At 50.8% G+C, this 19,795-nt stretch overlaps 1 long non-coding RNA gene across 1 annotated transcript; it reads left to right on the forward strand.

Annotated features, from left to right (window-relative positions):
- The first annotated feature begins 676 nt into the window (after positions 1-676).
- On the forward strand, positions 677-6,240 carry LOC138843396 (uncharacterized). The gene is made up of 2 exons (XR_011378064.1): positions 677-2,591; positions 4,648-6,240. It is a non-coding gene; the product is annotated as an uncharacterized lncRNA (long non-coding RNA).
- Positions 6,241-19,795: the final 13,555 nt, after the last annotated feature.

The raw sequence follows: 19,795 nt of genomic DNA on the forward strand, positions 1-19,795 counted from the left end.
GGCCCCCAATGTCTAGTCCTAATTTGGGGGAATTCTCAATCATCATTGTTTCAAATATTGCTGATTTCTTATTTCTTTCCTTCCTGTAGTCCCATTTTGTGCATGTTACACCTTTTGCAGTTGCCCCACAGTTGTTAAATCATCTTTTTTTCCAGTCCGAAGTTTCTCTCTGTGCTTTTCAGTTTCAGGGGTTTCTATCACCATACCCTCAAGCACAGAGCCCTTCGCTCAGCCCCGCCTTTTCCTAGTGATTCTATCAAAGGCATTCCTCCTTCTGTCACAGTGTTTGCGATCTCTAGCATTTCTTCTGGATTCTTTCTCAAGATTTCTCTCTCTCTGCTGATCGTCCACTTTCCCATTAAAGCTCACATCACTTTCATTATAACTTAATTAAAGTTTGGATGGATAATTCCAGCCTTCCTGCAATATCTGATCTACTTTGATATCTGTTGTCGAGTCTCTTTAATTTTTGTTTTTTATTTTTTGGGCTTCTAGTATGTCTTTTTATGGAAAGGAAGGAAGTGCAGTAAATAGGCATTTCCTTACATGGTGCTGAGCTGGGGGTCGGGGGAATGCTCTGCGCTCCTCTGCTCAGGTCTGTCTGTGGGTGGGGTGCCCTGGACAGCAAACCCCACGGCTGCGCCTCCCCCCGTGCTCCCACTTCCCTGCTGCAGGGTGGCAAGAGGGGGCCGAGGCTGGGCGTTTCCTTCCCGGAGTGAGAAGCTGCCTGGAGCTGGGTGCTGCACTCTCACGTATGCAAGAAGAATCCCTTTCCCTCCTCTGTGCCAGAAGCACGGGGGGCTTTTCCCCAGCACTACCTGGAGGGCCTGGGAGGACTCCGTGGAGTAGGACTTGCAGAAGTCAGAAGCCTCCCGTGACTGAGTCCCTCTGGGGCTCTCATCTCGGAGCTGCTGGCCTCATCTCTCATCTCGGAGCTGTTGGCACGGGGCCTCCAGCACTGTGAGGATTGTGTTTTAGATGCTCCCACCCCAGTGTGAGTTCCCACGGCAGTCCCTTCTCCTGGACTTCTGCTGCACTCTGTACTCCGGGGTCTCTGTCTCCTAGTTTGGAGGCTCACAGGAAGAGTGGCTGGATTCAGTTTGCTCAGCTCTTTCACACAGCGGGGACTCTAAGCCCCTTGCACTCAGACCAGGAAGTGGGAGCCCATGGCCATTTCCTCCCCACATGTCCAGGCTGCTGTCTAGCACAATTTCTCTTCAGTCTGCAAAACGTGTTTAGCATTTCTTGTAGGCAAATCCTACTTGCAGGAAATTCTCTCAGCCTTCTTCCATCTGCAAATGTCTTTTTCCTACTTCAATTTGTGAAACACTTTTAAGGCTGGATATACAATTCCACGGTAGTTTAATTTCATTTAAAGATGCGGTTCCATCGTCGTCTTCTATAGTTCCTGATGAGAAATCAGCCGTCCTCCACATCCTTGTGGCTGGTGTCCACAAGTATGTTTTTTTTTTTAGATGTTCTCGACTTGACTCGTGATTGGGAGCTGTGTCCTCTGTACTTATGTGGCACAGGGCTTGTGGAACATCTTGAGTCTACTGGCTGATGTTTCCATAAAATTTGGAAAGTTTTAATCATGATTTATTATTCCGTCAAGTATTTTTTCTGCCTGATTCTCTTTGTCCCTTCTGAGACTCCAACTACACCTATGCTTGAAACTTGACGTTATTCCACGGTTCTGGCTTGTGTATTTTTCTTCTTTTCTCTCTTTCACTCAATTTGAATAATGTTTGCTGCTTTATCTTGCCATTCACGAATCCTTTCTTCTTCTAAAAATACCGATTCTCCTAGAATGTAGTTTTTTCGTTGGTTGCAGAAAAACTCCAACATGAGCTGAAAAGTTGGTAAAGTCTCTCTTCTGGCCCAGAGCTTACTTAGAGGGTAGAAGATGGCAGAACCCACTGGGGTGGGATCGGAGATACCGGAGGTGTTTGATGGTCCTAGACATCTGTCCAGTCCTGGCTTTTAAGTGTAAGACATGTTCAGGATTGGGTTCTGGACCCTACCTTCCTTTTTTTTTATTTTTACTTTTTCTTTTTGACAGGCAGAGTTAGACAGTGAGAGAGACAGAGAGAAAGGTCTTCCTTCCGTTAGTTCACCCTCCAATGGCCACTATAGCCAGTGCTGCGCCGATCCAAAGCCAGGAGCCAGGAGCCAGGTGCCTCTCCTGGTCTCCCATGCGGGTGCAGGGCCCAAGGACTTGGGCCATCCTCCACTACCTTCCCTGGTCACAGCAGAGAGCTGGCCTGGAAGAGGGGCAACCGGGACAGAATCCAGCGCCCCAACCGGGACTAGAACCTGGGGTACTGGTGCTGCAGGCGGAGGATTAGCCTAGTGAGCCGCGGCGCCGGCCTGGACCCTACCTTCTTTCCACTCTGTGTACTTCTGTTGCGTGATCTATTCCTATCCATTCCTGTAACTTAAGTTACCTTCTGAACACTGATGAATTCCAGACCTGTGCCTCTAGTCTAAACCTTCCTCCTGAGTTCCAGACACACATGTCCAGCTGCATACAGTTCCACTTGAAGATCATGAAGTCACTTCCAACTGAGACTATTGAAAGCTTAACACAGGTAAACATTCTTTGTCTTTTCTGGTAAACTTTAGGTTTCCAAAATAAAAATTTATAAAATATGGCATATGCCATTATCTACAAAATTTTCCATGTTTATTAAAAATATTTGAGTGCTGGGGCAGGCACTGTGGTGTAGCGGGTAAAGCCGCAGTCTGCAGTGCTGGCATCCCATATGGGCGCTGGTTCGAGTCCCTGCTGCTCCACTTCTGATCCAGCTCTCTGCTGTGGCCTGGGAAAGCAGTGGAAGATGGCCCAAGCCCTTGGGCCCCTGCACCCATGTGGGAGACCCAGAAGAAGCTCCTGGCTCCTGGCTCCTTTTCTTTCTTTAAATACCCGTGGTTCTACTGAGTGGCAACCAAAAGCACGGGTGGCCATTTGAGGCTAAATCTAGGCATGGTTAAACAGGCTAATAGAAGAGGGGAACTTGCAAAAATATGCTGAAAAATCTTGTCCAGACTCCTCTTTGACATCTGTGCTCTTCTACTTTGCATCCATAAGTCAGTTTAAATTTTTTCTCACTATTTATTTGAAGGCCAGAGAGACAGAGAAAAAGAGACATATCTTCCCTCTGCTTAATCAGTTCACAAAGTCCCCGACAGCTGGGACTGGGCCAGGCCAAAGCAGGTGCCCAGAACGCAGTCCAGTTACCCCACATGGCAGCCAGGACTCAAGTACTCGGACCATTGGCTGTTGCTTCCCAGAGTTCTCAGGAACAAGAGGCTGGAATGAACAGCAGAGCTGAGACGCTGAGTCCGGCACTTGAACATGGGATGTGGGGGTCCCAAGTCTCAGCCACTGTACCAATGCCCACCTGCTGTTTTACATTCTTATTCTGAGCAAAACAGCAAAGACTTGGAGTTAGTCTCAAAAATACCCCTAGGAAATGGTAAGCCCCACACCCGGGCAATGCCTTAACTTTCTCTCATCAGACAATGCTATGTGCGTGTATCCCTGTGGAAGCGAGCCCAGGGGCCAGACTTAGCACCTGTGTCTCTGAATGGGCTCACGGCAATGCTGTATTTTCTCATGGGTCAGTCAATCTGGACTCAGAGGGACCTGTATTCAAATTCCTGTCCAATACCTATTTGTTGGTTTGAACTCATGGTGAAATCTGGTCCCCTGTGTCGCAGTTTGAGGGCTGGAGGTTCCTACGAGACATGATTAGGTCGTGAGAGGGTGAGTGCCTTTCTCTTGAGAGCAGGTGTTCAGAGACTCATCCAACCCTCCCGCACTGGCTTCCCTTCCGTTCCCCACCATGTTATGGAGCAGCACCCGACCTCGGACTCCCCCCCTCCCACACTGTGAGCTGAAGAAGCTCCTTTGGGCAACCACCCAGTCTCTGGGAGGGCTTTTGGCTCAGCAGCAAGGATTCTGCTTGGGACGCCTGCCTCCTGCCTCCGCATCCCTGGGTTCGAGCCCCAACTCTGCTTCTGGTTCCAGCCTCTTGCTAATGCGCCTGGGAGGCAGTGGTGATGGCTCTCGTACTTGGGTCCCTGCCATCCGCATTGGAGACCTGGATTGAATTCCAGGCTTCTCGCTTTGGCATAGCCCAATCCAGGCATTTGCAGGTTTTTAAGACAGCAAACGAATGGATGGAAGATCTCTCTGTGTCTGTCTCTCTGCTTTTCGAGAGAGAGAGAGAGAGAGAGAGAGAGAGAGGGAGAAAGAGAAAGAAAGAGAGAGAGAGAGAGAAAGAGAGAGAGAGAGCGAGCAAATTGCCCAGGCATTCTCTTGTAAGAGAAAATGTACTAAGGCAGTTAGGGAACCTTAGATAACTTCTTGCTTTCCCTTCCCAAGAAAAACAAAAATGATAAAACCTTCCGTGTGTGGTTGCTGTGGTAACTAAACAGAGACGCTACCATCTGATACTCAGCTGTTGCTCTTTAAGCCCTGGTTGCTTCCCCATTACCTTTCTCTTCAGGTGTAGGGAAGTTAAGTCAAGAACAGTCAACATCATCAACTGTAGCCACAAAGAGGTCAGTGAAAGAAAGGTTGGGGAAACGAGTACTGTGCACGTTTGTATTTTGCTTACCCATTTTTTTTTTCCCACAAAGCCTACAGTTTGGTGTGGAAAGAGAAGATAACTAGATTCTCCTACAAAGGTGGCTCACTTTCAGCAGAATCGAATCGGTTTTGTAAAATCTGTCTGAGCAGAGAGCAGCACCTGCACCTACTTCTCCACGGGGTCCCCTGAGCGCCGAGGGCTGGCTCCCTGCAGGGAGAATTGACTTCCGGAGGCTTCCCCTGCACCCCAGAGCGTGGAGCCCAGGAAATCCTCCTGGGTGAACAGTCAAGTGCCAATGCCAAGGATCTCGCTCGCGGTGCCTGGGGCTCCGCTCGGCAGCAGCCCCCGAGAGAAAGAGACGCTGCGTGAGAAAAGGCGAGAGAAAGGAAGCAAAGAGGTTCCGGCAGTGATTTGCACATAACCTCCCCCCCTGCATCCCAGTGGTCTCCACAGAAACGAGTTCATTGGGTTTGCACACATCTGTGGACACCCACACAGCCAAGCAGCAGTGGCCCGGAGGATGGCTCTCTGGGGTAGAGCGGAGTGCAGCCCTGTTCCTGGCACCTGATGGTTTCCATGGAGCGCACACTGCCATTCTGGCCAACTACCAGCTTTCAACATGACGTCACTGAGCACGGCGCTGGAAGGAGCCCAGACCGTCAGCTGGCTTGAGCCAGTGCGGGCTGGCCCTGCGCAGCGGGGGCTCACTTAAGCGCGTGTGTAAGGATGACAGCGATTGGCAAACAGAACACTTGCTGAAAGCAGACATCACCAAGTTCTGGGATTCACTGCCTCTCCTCTACGGCCTGCATTTGGGTTATTGTCTCGCCAGCTTTTCGCAACGGCTCAGTACATCTCAGCACAGTGGTCTCCAGACCCCGCGGCTTCACAAAGACTGCCGTATTCCTTAGATTTTGAAAAGGAATGCGTGTGCATTTTATTACCTGGTGGCTGGGGCCCTTGGCCACCTGCCCCACCTCCTGTGACACATTCCTGAAAGTGCTCCAGGAAAATAATTGTACAGCCCCAGCTGTCAACATTCTCCGATTGCGCAACGTCCGTCCCCAGCAGCCCCGTTTCCCAAAGGCAGGACTGGGGTGCAGGCCAGCCCCCGGGGGAGTCGGCACAGGACACAGGCCGGTGGTGGACTAGCACAGGATCTGCTGATGGGAGAAGCAGCCTGTGCGTCTTACGCATTTAGAGAAACTGAAAGGCCACTTCCACTCTGCGTTGGCTTCACAAGATTAAGACGTCGCCTTTAGAACGGCATTGTTAAAATTCAGCCCGAGGTGCTGGGGTTTAGCTTTGTGGTTAAGACGCTGGGGAAGACACCCTCGTGTCTTTGGTGACGTGATGTCCCTGGACACACCCTTCTAGACTTCCGAGGCACTTGGAGGACCTGGCTTTGTTGCCTGGCTCTGACTGTTGGTTACAGTTTCCTGGGAGATCTAGCGATGCCCCAAGGTGTTGGGTTCCTGTCACCCGAGTGGGAGACCTGGGTTGATTTCCAAGTTAATGTGGGTATTTGGGAAGTGAACCAGTGAATACAAATTCTATCTCTGTTTGCCTTTCTCTTTTTGTCTCTCTCACCATCTTTGTGTCTTGTTGCCTCTCCAATAAAGAAATAAATAATTCAACCTAAGAGGTCTACTCACAGGCTAACCCCTTTACTTCCGTTGGTGTGGCTAATTTCTGTGATTTCCAACTTTTCCTTTTTCCAGCGCAGAACACCTTATCAAAAGACAGTAGATAATGATAAAATGAAGATAAAAGAGCCAGGGCCGGCGCTGTGGCGTAGTGGGTAGAGCCGCTGCTGCCTGCAGTGCTGGCATCCCATATGGGCACTGGTTCAAGTCCCAGAGGCTCCACTTCTGATCCAGCTCTCTGCTGTGGCCTGGGAAAGCAGTGGAAGATGGCCCAAGTCCTTGGGTCTCTGCACCCATGTGGGAGATCTGGAAGAAGCTCCTGGCTCCTGGCTTTGGATCGGCGCAGCTCCAGCCATTGCGGCCATCTGGGGAGTGACCCAGAGGATGGAAGACCTCTCTCTCTCTGCCTCTGCCTCTCTGTAACTCTGCTTTTCAAATAACATAAATAAATCTTAAAAAAAAAAAGGAAACGAGCCAGTTGGAGGTTTCCAGTTCCCCTAAGAAACCTTGCTGGAGGGACTGAAGACCCATCCTTGGGCCTCTCTAGCGTTGTGCTGGGTACTCTGGAAAGCACTCAGACCATGTTCGGCTTCAGAACGGAAAGCGGCACCTGCAAGGATGACCGCCGTCGGCCGTCTCGTAGTGGGAAGGACAGTCAGGCGTCGAAGGCACCGGGGGCGCTTCCAGGGAGAGCCACAGAGGGGCAGGCGAGCCGGCCTGCAGCCCCGGTTCTCACCAACCCCACGGAGTCCTCTCCTGCTCCCTGCTTCCGCTCTCATGTCCGAGTTTTGGGTGCTGAAGACCTCTGTCCACCTGGGGTCATCTTCTCGGGGTTCCGTGTGGTCTTTATGTGACGTCCTGTGTTTGGGGAGATTGAGAAAGAGCACCGAGAACCTGCCCACCCAGGAGGCGGATGGTAGAGGCTTTGAACAGGAGCTGAGCCTTGTTAGGGACATAACTCACCCACAGAGAGACAGGAAATGTCAACAGAGGTATGACCATGGGTTAAACTTTATGACCGAGTTCTAGTCCCGGTCGGGGCGCCGGATTCTGTCCCGGTTGCTCCTCTTCCAGTCCAGCTCTCTGCTGTGGCCCGGGAAGGCAGTGGAGGATGGCCCAAGTCCTTGGGCCCTGCACCAGCGTGGGAGACCAGGAGAGGCACCTGGCTCCTGGCTTCAGATTGGCACAGCGCCAGCCGTGGCAGCCATTTAAGGGGTGAACCAACGGGAAAGGAAGACCTTTCTCTCTCTCTGTCTCTCTGTCTATAACTCTACCTGTCAAGAAAAGAAAATCTCAGGAAGAACTCAAAAATCCTTGAGCAACCCTCAGACCACCATCTTTATTAGGTAAGTGAAGGTGTCAGCAAACATTTAAGTCACTAGGTGTGTTCAGTGAAAACTGAGCGAACTCTCTCTCTCTCTCTCTCTCTCTCTCGCCCTCTCTGAGAGCCTGATGGCTTTTCTCACTGGGAGCTGATAAGAACTTCTGTGTGATCACCCTGTGTTAGGCAAGAATTATTTTTTCTGGTTAAAAAACAAAAAAACTGTTTTAACTGGGGCATAATACAGACAAAAATTGCTCCAAGCAATATAGTATAATGGTATTTCACAGTAAAAAAATTAACTGGAAAACAAAACAAATCAAAAGAAAAAAAAATCCCAAAAACCTGGAAGCTCTCCTAGGGAGGAAGAGAGGAGGTTACTTTTCTAAATCCCCCACTTCCGGTTGAGTTCTCTTCTGTCCCTGAGAGCAACTTTGCAAATATGATTTCATCTGCTCCTCACGGGGACCCATGGATTCTTACAGTAATATTATTAGAAGGATAAAAATACCATGGATGATATTTCTGTACAATATGTTACATTATAGAATACATACAAGTAAAATAATGGAGTACATCAATAACTAGAACTAATAATCCGATACTACGTAGCGTTGTTTCCCCTTTACAGAGAGCACTGGGAGAGCAGGTGGCACCGACGTCCTCCACGTTAGGGGAGAGTCTTGCACTTTGTCCCTGCCCGGCGAGATCCGTCGCTCTCCCCAGCTGTAAGTCTGTGCGGCGACTGAGGAAGCCTCCGTCAGCTCTGGGGACCCAGTCACGGGTGCCAAGTGCACTAGCACCGTCGGGACTTTCAGAGGGACACTGTCCTCCGAGCAGGCTCCGTGGGCTCCTGGGTGCCGGGTGCTCTCAGAGGTGTGATCTCACCTCCGTACCCGAGGCTGACAGAAGAGGAGATGTCGTTCAACAATCAAATGCCCATGTAATTGTTCCCATAGCTGAGGCGTCCACATTTCAAATGAAACCTTTTAAATTACACTGGCCCACTCCCCAAAAGCATTTCCTCACCCACCTCCGGGTTCCTGCCACACACAGCTTATTTAATGTTTGTTGATTAGGGCATCATTGTAAATCTCACACTTTTATTTATTTATTTTAAGGTTTTAGTTATTTATTTTAGAGGCAGAGTTATAGATAGAGGCAGAGGCAGAGAGAGAGAGAGAGAGAGAGGTCTTCCAACTGCTAGTTCACTCCCCAAATGGCCACAACGGCCAGAGCTGTGCCAGTCCAAAGCCAGGAGCCAGGAGCCTCTTCATGGTCTCCCATAGGGGTGCAGGGGCTCAAGGACTTGGGCCATCTTCCACTGCTCTCCCAGGCCATAGCAGAGAGCTGGATCGGAAGAGGAGCAGCTGGGACTAGAACCGGCGCCCACATGGGACGTGGTGCTGCAGGCGGAGACTTAACCTCTAACGCCACAGCGCCGGCCCCCATCGCGCACTTCCAGTCTTGGAGAGTCTAGTCCGCAAGGCCCCCAGCTGCTCTGCTTCTGGAGTTCTTGTGTCCTTCCTGCTTCTCCTGGTGCCCTACCCTTAAGGGTCTCTGCCGCCCCTTCTGCTGGGCTGATTTTGCGTGTCCAGATCTGCACACTGATGAGGCTCCCTGCTCCAGCAGGAGCGGGCAGGTGTCACTCAGGCCTGCGGAACCCGTCCAGGCAGAAGCACTACGTTTGGGGTGGGGGCAGGGCTTCGAGGCCCCGGCCCCTCCCTCAGCCACGGTGGCACCAGTGGGACCAGTGACTGGCCGCCACACCTTCGGTGACGGCCTTTCATCTACAGGAGCTGCTCCACCCGAAATTCCTGGGAAGTTGATTGGCCATCTGTGGGCCAGCGCTGGGCCAGCGGCTCTTACAGGGGCCGTGGAAGCCCGGCCCCTCCCCTCGAGGTTGGGACCTCGTGTGTGACATTTTCTCCCCTTCACAGTACTGCAGGGTCGTCGCAGTCTGCTCAAGTTCACGTAGACCATCCTGATTCTGAAGACTCTCGGATCGCTTTGAAGAAAACAGACTTCCCTGCCGCACAGCCTAATTCCTGCCTTTGTTTGTGTGTTTCCGAATAGCAAAACAACAGCAGTAAAAAGCACTGCTGGGACAGTGAGCGAACGCGGCCAGGAGCTTTGCTGATGTGTATTCCTTTTGCTTCTTCAAACTCAGGCTGGAGACGTTGTTGTCACTCATCCACCGTGGAGACGCAGGCTAGACGCGGTGCAGAACTCGCTGGGAGTCACACAGTGGGTGAACGCCAAGCTCACGTCCACCTGCCGCACTCCCACCCCAATACCCAAACCCCTGTGGCCCGTGGCTTCCCCAGCTGCTGCCGTGGGCTGCTCCCTCTACCGTCTCAAATGCTTTTGTCTGGTTTGAGGGTCCTTCATTCCCTGTTGGGGTGGGCATGGGCAATTTGGATATTTACAACATCATCCGCTGACCCTAGAGAATCATCAGTGTGAAAATGAGCCTGCTGTCGGTGTCTTGAATGTCGCGTCCTGTCCATGATGGCTTTGGCACGGCCAGACCCCTTGATTCTATGGGTCTCCTGTGACCCACAGGCTGATGTTCCACACCCCTGCTAAGCAGTGCTATCCAACACCTTCCCTTGGGCCCCATCCCCCATGGGACTTTCCTGCACTGATTTTCGCCCTCCAAATAGGGAGCAGGTGTCATCATGGGTAGATGTGCACTGTGCTCTAAACATTGTCAACGGCTTTTGCTTCCTCTCCCCGCAGATTTTAGGCAACGGCCAGGCCGCGATCAAGTCTCCCAAACACACAAAGGGTGGGCTGCAGGCAGGAAGCCCCTGCCATCAGAGAGAGGAGCCTTGGGCTGGCGGCTGCATTTGAAGGAAGGAGAATTGCCTGTGTGGATCTGATAAGGCACCAGCGACAGAGCAGAAGAAGGTGCCCTGTTGGCCGAGGCCAGCTCTGTTTACCGTTTCAGTCCACAGAAGCAAGCCAAGATAAGAGTCGCAGCGCCCATGGACAGAAGTTCATGAGGATCACTGCTGGACAGCTCAGGGTAAAGGTCTCCTTTCCAAATAGGCGAAGGGGCAGGAAGCGTGCGCACCAGGTGTCTCGTGTTCGCGGCTGCCTGGGCGAGATAATTCTGTCCGCTTGCTAAGAACACCGAGCTCCACACATCAGGTTGTTTTTTTCCCATAGCTGCTTTGTGTCCCCGAGAAGGAGCGTGGCCGGCTCCCAACTGTTTCCCACAAGTCCCCTGGGCTGCAAACGGTCACAAAGGTAGCTTATATTTATAAAAAGTTGTCCTCAGAAAAGCTCAAGGACCCAAACCCAGCTTGTTTATTCCTATCTAAGAAGTGCCCAGATAATCCCCAGGAGGGAACAGAGCCCAGGGTGACAACTGAGTTTGGAATGTTGTCGTTCCGGGCCAACAAAGCAGAAAAGTAAGGGCCTCACACATGTCACAACCGGGACAGCAAGTTCCTCTTCTCTACTTCCTGAGCCGGGACCACACTCCTCAGAAACCCTGGAGGACTTGGGAACCCGGAGTGAGGACCAGAGGGGACAAGGTTGGGAAGCGCGGTGCCTTCTCTCGGCCTGTGCGGCCATGGTTGTCACTGGTCAGCAGTCCACAGCTCCTGCCGTGGGTCCCCTCTTGTCCGCTGCAGAACTCAGCCTGGAGAGAACTTGAGTCACCCTCCCGGGTGTCGCATGCACTTGTCAGCTAAAATGGAAGATTACCAAAGCCAGTGACCATCAACTGACCAGGCAACCGAGCAGAACCAACCCCTCTTACCAGAGTGCAGCCCCAACAGCGAGTTCCACAGATTTTTATACTATTTTGTGCACTGAGCTCTCAAAAATGTAATCTTATGCATGGAGTTTTACTGGTACATGATGGGGCTTTAAGATAAGCAGGGTTGGGTTCAGCCTGAAACATCTGGGTCGTGTCCCAGGCTGGTTCCTGGAATTCGGGCCCACAAGTTACACCCTTAGCCTTTAGCAAGCAAAGCTAATGTGTGCAGAAGCGAGAGATCTGCAATTAGCTGTCCCATTCTTACTCTATGCATGTAACTCTACATTTCCCCCTTTTCTAGACACCAACCCAACCTTTGATTCATCTTTTCAGTACTCTAGGGGTTCCATATTTGTCTTTAGGACCATTAGCTTTACTGCTCCAATTCTTTCTCTATCATATCTAGTAACACAGTTTATAATGCACGGGCCTATAAGCAGGGCTAGGAAAATCAGAATTACAGGGCCAGTCAGTGCCCACAGTAGAATAGTAAGCCATGGTGAGCTGGTGAACCAACCCTGGAACCGTCCATAGGTGTCTTGTCTAGTTTGTTTTCTGCGTCTTATGGTTGTCTCTTACCAATGCTAAGGTGTCTCTGACTACACCTGATTGGTTGGCGTAGAAGCAACAAGTTTCACCAAGAGCCATACACAGTCCTCCTTCCTTTATCAAGAGTACATCCAGTGCCCTTCTATTTGTACAACTACTTTGGCTAATGAGTCCACCTGTTGGGTTTTTTTAAAGATTTTTTAAAAATTTATTTGAAAAGCAGACTTATAGACACAGAGAGGGAGAAATAGAGAGAAAGGTCTTCCGTCCACTGGTTCACTCCCCAAATGGCCGCAACGGCTAGAACTGTGCTGATCCAAAGCCAGGAGCCAGGAGCTTCTTCCAGGTCTCCCATGCAGGTGCAGGGGCCCAAGGACTTGGGTCATCTTCTACTGCTTTCCCAGGTCATAGCAGAGAGTTGGACAGGAAGTGGAGCAGCCAGGTCTCGAACCAGCGCCCATATGGGATGCATGCAGGCAATGCAGGCGGAGGATTAACCCACTGTGCCACAGCGCTGGCCCGCACCTGTTGTTCTAACATGGATATAGAAGATTCTAGATATCCCAAATCCAAATCTATCCGTTTACTAAATGCCTTAAAATTTCGGTCCCCGCAATCAAATCCACAGTTCCTACGGCAGTGGATCTTGCTAGTCCCAATCCCACTAAAAAGGATGTAAGTACAGGCACTGCTCTCCGTTGTCTTGATGCAGGTGCCTGTAAATGTCCCCTTCCTGCATCTCCAGCACACAAGTAGATCTGCGGCAGCACACGGACCTGTGCCCAGAGTTCAGGCCCGACTGTTTCATTGGAAAGTAGGCCGCAATACAGGTAGTGAGGCCAGATGTGCCAGCAAAGCAAGCACCCTCCAGTGCGGCAAACACATAGATGCCTTCGGAACTGTCAACCAGGGATGAGTGGGGAGTAGTAGTCTCATTGCAGTTTATTCTGTAGGGGGAGCTACTCAAGGGAAAGGCAGATGATTTTAAACATAGCCCTTGTCCTTGTAAGTCTCCCAAGGAGAGCCTCGGGTGCGTGGTGCCCCAGCAGTCGCAAAAGTTGGGGTTTTTAAGGAGACTTACTCTTTTTCTTTTTGATTTCTGATTTCTTCAGGCACTGCCAGACCCACATAATATGGCAGTTTGGGATCCACACAACATAACCAGCAATCTTTGGTTACACTGGGTCAAGTTCGGTTAACAAGCTGGTACGTAGACTCTGTAACAGACAGCCAATGTTCGATAGGGGGCTCCTCTCCGGGATAGGTGGGTGTCATAAGGTCATTAGTAACTGGAGTTGTTGGGGACTCAGCTGTAGACTTGACTGGTTCTGTTAGAGGTCTGTTAGGCCCGATAGGCCTGGCTGATTTTGTTAGAGGTCTGTTAGGCCCGAGGGGGTTCAGGGGGGTGACTCTTTTTTAGTCTCTGAATGGTAAACAGAACTCCCGGGTTTTGTCCTGAATCCATGCCCTTAGCCCCCAAGTAAGCCCCCTATCCCATTTTGTAATAAGGGGGTACCAGTCAGCCAAGACTTTCACAGTGACGTTATTGCAAGTACTTTTAGACTCACAAGCAGGGTTAAGCTTGTGGGTGAATGAAATCTTTGGATCCCTGTCCGTCCACGGTGCAAAGCTTACACAGGACCAGGAAGCACAGTAGAACTCTCCTGTCCCACGACAACCATATGGACAACAATATGGGGCGGCCATAAAATTAGTTCTGGGCCAATCTCTCTGCAGACTGGGGATCGGCGCAGTCCCCCAGCCTCCCACCATCTTTTAGTGAGTCGCCAATGGAAGGAACACAGGAAAAGGGAAGGACGGGCTCTCCCACACCTTGACAGGTTGCAATAGCTTTTCCATTGGTGCTGTCCCTCAGTTCCCACAGGTGGACACCAGGGACAGGGGGGTCGCTTGGCCACCCCAGGTGTAGTATCATGGCAAGGCAGACTAAGAGCACAAAAGTCTTATCTTTAGGGGATCATCTGAATGCTTCTTCTTCTTTTTTTTTTGGCCTGTAAGCCACAGCCCCATCAGTCCAAATCTACCTGCATGATGGAGGCTTGTGGTGGCCTGTCCTGTTTTGGGGTGAGTAGGGGGCAATTTTTTGTCCAATGTCCTCCGTGTTTACAATAGGCACATTGATTTTTGCCTAATGGTGGTCTGTTTAAATTTTTAGTCTCCCTCTTTTCTGTCCATGGCTAGGTCATTGTCTGATATCTTTACTGACCTGGGCATTTCAAACAGCAGCCACCACCCTCGTCATCGTTTTGGTCTGTCTGTCCTCTGGAGTATCTCTATTATTGAAAACCTTTTGTGCAATCTCAACCAATTCAGATAAATTTTCCCTTCAAACCCACCTAGTTTCTGTAGCTTTTTCTGGATGTCAGGAGCTGCCTGTGAGACAAATGCTAAATTCAGGGCCCTCCTGTCTTCAGTTGCCTCGGGGTCAACTGGAGTGAACGTGCCATCAGCTTCCATCAAGTGTTCTAAGAAGGCCGATGGCGACTCATCTCTTTGTTGGGTTACCTCAGTTACCTTTGACATATTAGTAGGGTGGCACCCAGCCACCCAGAGGCCTCCTAACAGAGTCTAGAAAATGGATTAGAGCTTGCCTGCTGCTCATGGAATTTGGATCCCGGTCAGGATGGGCTGCGGGGAAGACACGTTCAATAAGGATCGGGTCCTCTGTCGGCTGTCCGTCCACATGGGTAATGAGTTTCTGAGCCTCACGACGTATTTTGTCTCTTCAGTGGTGAGAAGGACCTCTAACAGCTGTTGGCAGTCCCAAGTAGGATGACGAGTAACAAAGACAGTTTCCAAGAGGGAAATAAGTGCCTGGGGTTTTTCAGAAAATAGTGGGTTTTGGAGCTTCTAGTTACATAGATCACTAGTAGAAAAAGGGACATAAACCATAAAAGGTTGATTACCAGAAGTTCCTGGCAGTGGTGGGCCCTGGCGCAGAGGCAGAGTGGCAGGGACGATGGCGTGGGTGTGTTGGAAATGTGGGGGCTGAGTGGTTCCCCACGTTCCTGGTCCCCAAGCCCCTCCTCCTGAGGGAGGTCTTGAGGAGGAACAGCGTACCGGGGCGGCAATGGTTCCTCATCCTCTGGTGCCGATGGGGGAAGAGGACTATGGGGGGGGGCATGTTTACCTGCACCTTACCTTTAAGGCCAAAGCCAGCACTTGACTTTCTTGGCCAAGAGGGACAAAAGACTTAAACCAAGAATGGAGATTTTCCACTAATTCTTTCCATGATCCTAGGTATGGAATCTGGCCATCATGAGGAGACAAAACAATGGCATGGACAATACTAGGTAGAGAGGAGGTTCCTCCAGAGGGCCGTCCCACATTCGTACTCGGCCACTCGATCTTGCAGAGTTTGTAGGGTTGACTTCTCCACACACAGTCCCAAATCTGAAGCACCCTTTTCAAGATCCTGGAAACGAGCCAACATGAAGGACGAAGGAGTGGGCGTGCTGTGTTCCTGACCCTTGCGGGAAGAAAAGGTAAAAGTGAAACAGATGACACAGAGATCACACACAAGGACACGAAACACGATGTCTAGAGATTTCGAGGCCGGCTCTGGCGAGCACCAATCACCCCCTGGTGCCCGGGCGCCCTGGAGCTCACTCCTCCATGCAGTGGTGTTTTGGTCCCCCTCTTTTCCATGTCCCTTTCCCTGCTCCTGATGAGCGCTGTCCTATGTTCAGTTGAACATTAAATAAAGTTATGTGTTTTTTTGTAAAGTTTCCACTTGTAAGAGGGAACACGTGGTCTCTGTCTGTGTGGCTGCCTTGTTTCCCGTAACATCCTGTGGTTCCATCCACCTGGGTGCGGACGACAGGGTTTTATTCTTCTGTTTGGTGGTTTACCTGCTGTTGGGTATCCGCCCATGGGTACCGCGCTGGATTCTGTCGTGAGCAGCGAACAGTGCTGCCAGGTACTGTGGAGTGCTGGCATCTCACAGGTGCATTTCATTTCCTTGGGGCTCATACCCGGAAGTGGCATAGCTGGGTCATAGGGGAGATCTGCTTTTAGCCTTACGAGGCACTCCCATCCTCCGTAATAACTGTGCTAATTTCTACTGCTGGGACCGGCGCTGTGGCATGTAGGCTAAGCCTCCAGCTGCAGTGTGGCATCCCATATGGGTGCTGGGTCTAGTCCCAGTTGCTCTACTTTCAATCCAGCTCCTTGCTAATGCACCTGGGAAAGCAGTAGAAGATGGCCCAAGTGCTAGGGCCCCTGCACCTGCATGGGAGACCTGGAAGAAGCTCCTGACTCCTGGCTTTGGTCTGGCCTAGCTCTGGCCATGTGGCCATTTGGGGAGTGAACCAGTGGATGGAAGACTTCTCTTTCTCTCTGTCTCTCGCTCTCTCTATCTGTGGCTCTACCTTCAAATAACTAAATCTTTAAAAAAAAATTCTACTGCTACCTTTTCCCCACATCCTTAGCAACATTGGATGTTGTCCACCTCTCTCACAGTAGCCGCTGTCACCGGCCACTGGAACCCCTCTGTTCTACTCTGGGCCATGATGACTCCGGCCCACTGCCATCTCCATCCGCTTGGGGCCCTGTGAATCTCCGCAGCAGCCCTGCCTGGGCTCTCCAGCCACCAGAGACAAACACACTCCAGCTGCCAAGTCTTCTGAGAAAGAGACAACCTGTCACACAGGTGTAAGGAGGCTGGGGGAGTGAACCCCAATCCCAAAGCCATCTCCCTCCTCCGAAAGGGACCTGGGGGTTTACGGAGTGAGGGTAAAGGGGACCTACGTGGGCGGAACAAGTGACAGACAAAACGATAAAGCAGCAGGTGCAGAGGAAAGAGGAATGGCAAGCCCTGTGCACGTGTGCGTGTTAACGAATCACACTTTACACACGTGGAGTGTTCACAGGTGGCTGCTGGTGCGTCCTGGGAGTTGTCAGGAACCAGGGTAGCTCTGTGCTCAGCCCGACTCCCTCTGGACAGACTCCACGCACAGTTCTGGCTGCAGCTGGTTCTGTCCAGTTTTTTGAGAGCCCAGAAAAGACAGCTCAGCAGATATTTTGGCAAAGACCACTATTATGGGATGGCAAGTTACTATGCAACAAGCAGGCCAAGTGACTATTCTGGGGTCTTTGTGTGTTAGGTGGCTAAGGGAAGCAGCCTATGCTGAATGAAATGTCTTCTCTTATTAGGATCTGGACAACGCATGAAACTTCCCGTGTAGTTGACAACACGCAGTGTAGGTCAAGCTGTCAGCATAGTCACCTTGCTCATCGACAGTGCTCCGTCCATGGTTGCACAGCCCACCCAGATTTTAAGTTATAGTCTGTAATTTCCTGCCTGGCATACACAGTCTCAAATACCTTCTGTTTATCTGAGTGGAAAACAAAACACAAGGATTCTAGCCTCAAGCAGAGCCTAAAGTTGAAGAACACCTGTTCTCTGTGGGCACACCCCATCACCACACACGCAGGCCTGGGGAGAGGGCCAGGGTGCTGGGAGGGCCCTCTGTCCGCTCATCCCCTCCAGCCCTTTTCTCTAACCTGGCCAGCTGGACTTGGTAGCACAGGCAGAGGGACAGATCCTGCCTATGATTTGCTTCCGGGGTCAAAACAACCACATCTCAATGCCATCGAGATCAACAGACACATGAGTGCTGGGGATCAGCTGAGTCACAAACCTGGCAACTGGCTGAACAGACTTCAGATGGGGGCACACCACGAAGCAAGGGGCGGGTGGCCAGCACACCGAGAAAGCCCACGGGGCGTAGGATTCAGAGGTTGGACCAGGGATAAATGGTTGTCATCAGACATTGAAAAACGCAGCCACCCAGCCCGTCGTAAGGGCCTCAGAAATAGGCTGAGCGCTATAGGCATTGTCTTGTGAGTGATTCGTTCCGGGAACCACCCCCTAATCAGTTACTGGGGCTTCTGTGCAATGGTTTCTCCAGATTTATAGGTGGTGATCCTGTGAATTGGATCATTGATTCTAGAAAGAGATAAGAGCAATCCCGGTAACCTAATCCGCTTGCTCCAAGTGGCTTCGAAGAAATTCGCCGGCCTTGGTGGAAGCCAGCCAGTTCCTGAAGAGGGAAAAGAGAGCCATCCATCAAGGCGGGAGCCTCTCACAGCCGCCCATCTCCCCGGGTCGTTCAGCGGTGCAGGGAAGATGTGAGGGAGTCAGGATAATGACCCACGGACAGATCTCTGAGCGAAGAGGAGGGAGAGGGGAGGGTGGAGGAAGCTCCACGGAGTTGCCTGAAAATGATTTTTAAAAACGGGAGAGAACTACCGGGAGCAGGATTGTTGAAAGCAGCCCTGGCTTCCTGCTCGTGTGTGTGGGTGTGTGTGTGTGTGCGCGCGCGCGCGTGTGTCTTTTGGGAGAAAACTTGAGTTGAAACTCTATGGTGAAAAAGAAGACATTGGCTTATACTGTGACCCCACCCAAAAATATGCTGCTAACATAATCTTTTTTTTTTTCTCCTTTCAGGAAAGAAAAGGCAAGGATGCCTAGAAATAGCTGCATCTAATCAGCCCCCTTCCCAAGCAATCACCTCAAGTCCAGGAAATTCCATATGGAAGCAAAAGAATAGACATCCTGGGGCTCTTTGCCACGACTCAGAGGAGCGGAAACAGCCCCCGGCCCTGCTTTCAACAAAGAGGAACTCGAAGTGAGGAAGCCCCAGCCGCAGGTCCCCCTCTGCCTCCCTTCTGGGAAGGTGGAGGCCCCGGGGGTGGGACAGGCTTTTGTTCTGAGCCCAGCCCTTCATCAGCCCCACGGAGCAGCCCACTTCCCCAAGGGACACAGCGAAAACAGACGTGGCTGCAGCTCCGCTGTCCCCTGCCTGTTCATCCTGATCGCCCTGGAACGTGTGTGCTAACGTGGCTGGGCTCAGCTCGAGAACTTTCTCGGTCTTGTTTAAGAAACCCTTTACCCTCACAAAGACACTCTTCTGTATTTTTGTCCATAAGACCTAATATTTGCCCAAAAGACCTAACATTTTCCCTTCCATAATGAATACCTCCTTCTCTATGGAAGTAAATGACACGAAATAACACAAACCAAAAAGGAGGAGGTTAATAAATTTCACTTTATTAAAATGAGGAACTTCTATTCGCCAAAAATATCCTAGAGTAAACACATCGGCCACAAAGTGGGAGAAATCCGTGCAGCGCATTTAACTGACCAGAGTACCAGGTGGCCGAGCGGACTGCCTTAACCTGGTGGAAAATGCCCCCAAAGCAAGTTAAGGTAACTCACAGAAGAAGTCTAACGGACTCGTCACCGTGTTAAAAGATCCTCAACCTCATTAGGAATCGGAGAAATGCAAAATGAAAATTATACTGAGCTCATTTTACACCGAGGAGTTGAACAAAAGGTATTATTAAGTCTGACAATAGTAATTGTTGACGAGGACTTGGGAACAGACTCTTCTATGCTAGTGTTGGGACTGTTAATTAGTACAATTTGGAAAACAACTTGTCATTCTCCAGCACAGGTAAAAATGACATAACTCGATGCGACAACTCCATTCCTAGGTGTATATCCTGGAAGAACGCTTGTACGTGTTCCCCAGGGACTACGTAGAAGACTTTAAGATAAGCACTCATATCAAACATGTAGCAAAGGTAGGCAAACACTGTTAGTGGGTACTGACATTTGAGTCAACTGTCTTTAAAAAGCAGGGAGGTTCAATAGGTAGAAACTTCTGGATGATAGCTGTCTTGGAGTGAAAGTCAGGAGGGCGGGAGTTGGGGAGGAAGACGTGGTGACCTGGGATTGTGTGGTCAGTGTTGGGGTTCACGGCTGGTCAATGGGCCAGCGTGTTCCCCCGTGTTGCACATTTTGTAGGTTCTATACGAAATCATCTTTAATTTGTAAGATAGAGGAGTGAATAACAGAAATCTCTTGGGTCGCCAAGTGGGG

The sequence above is a fragment of the Oryctolagus cuniculus genome, chromosome 8 (genome assembly GCF_964237555.1).
Source record: "Oryctolagus cuniculus chromosome 8, mOryCun1.1, whole genome shotgun sequence".
Lineage (NCBI taxonomy): Eukaryota > Metazoa > Chordata > Mammalia > Lagomorpha > Leporidae > Oryctolagus > Oryctolagus cuniculus.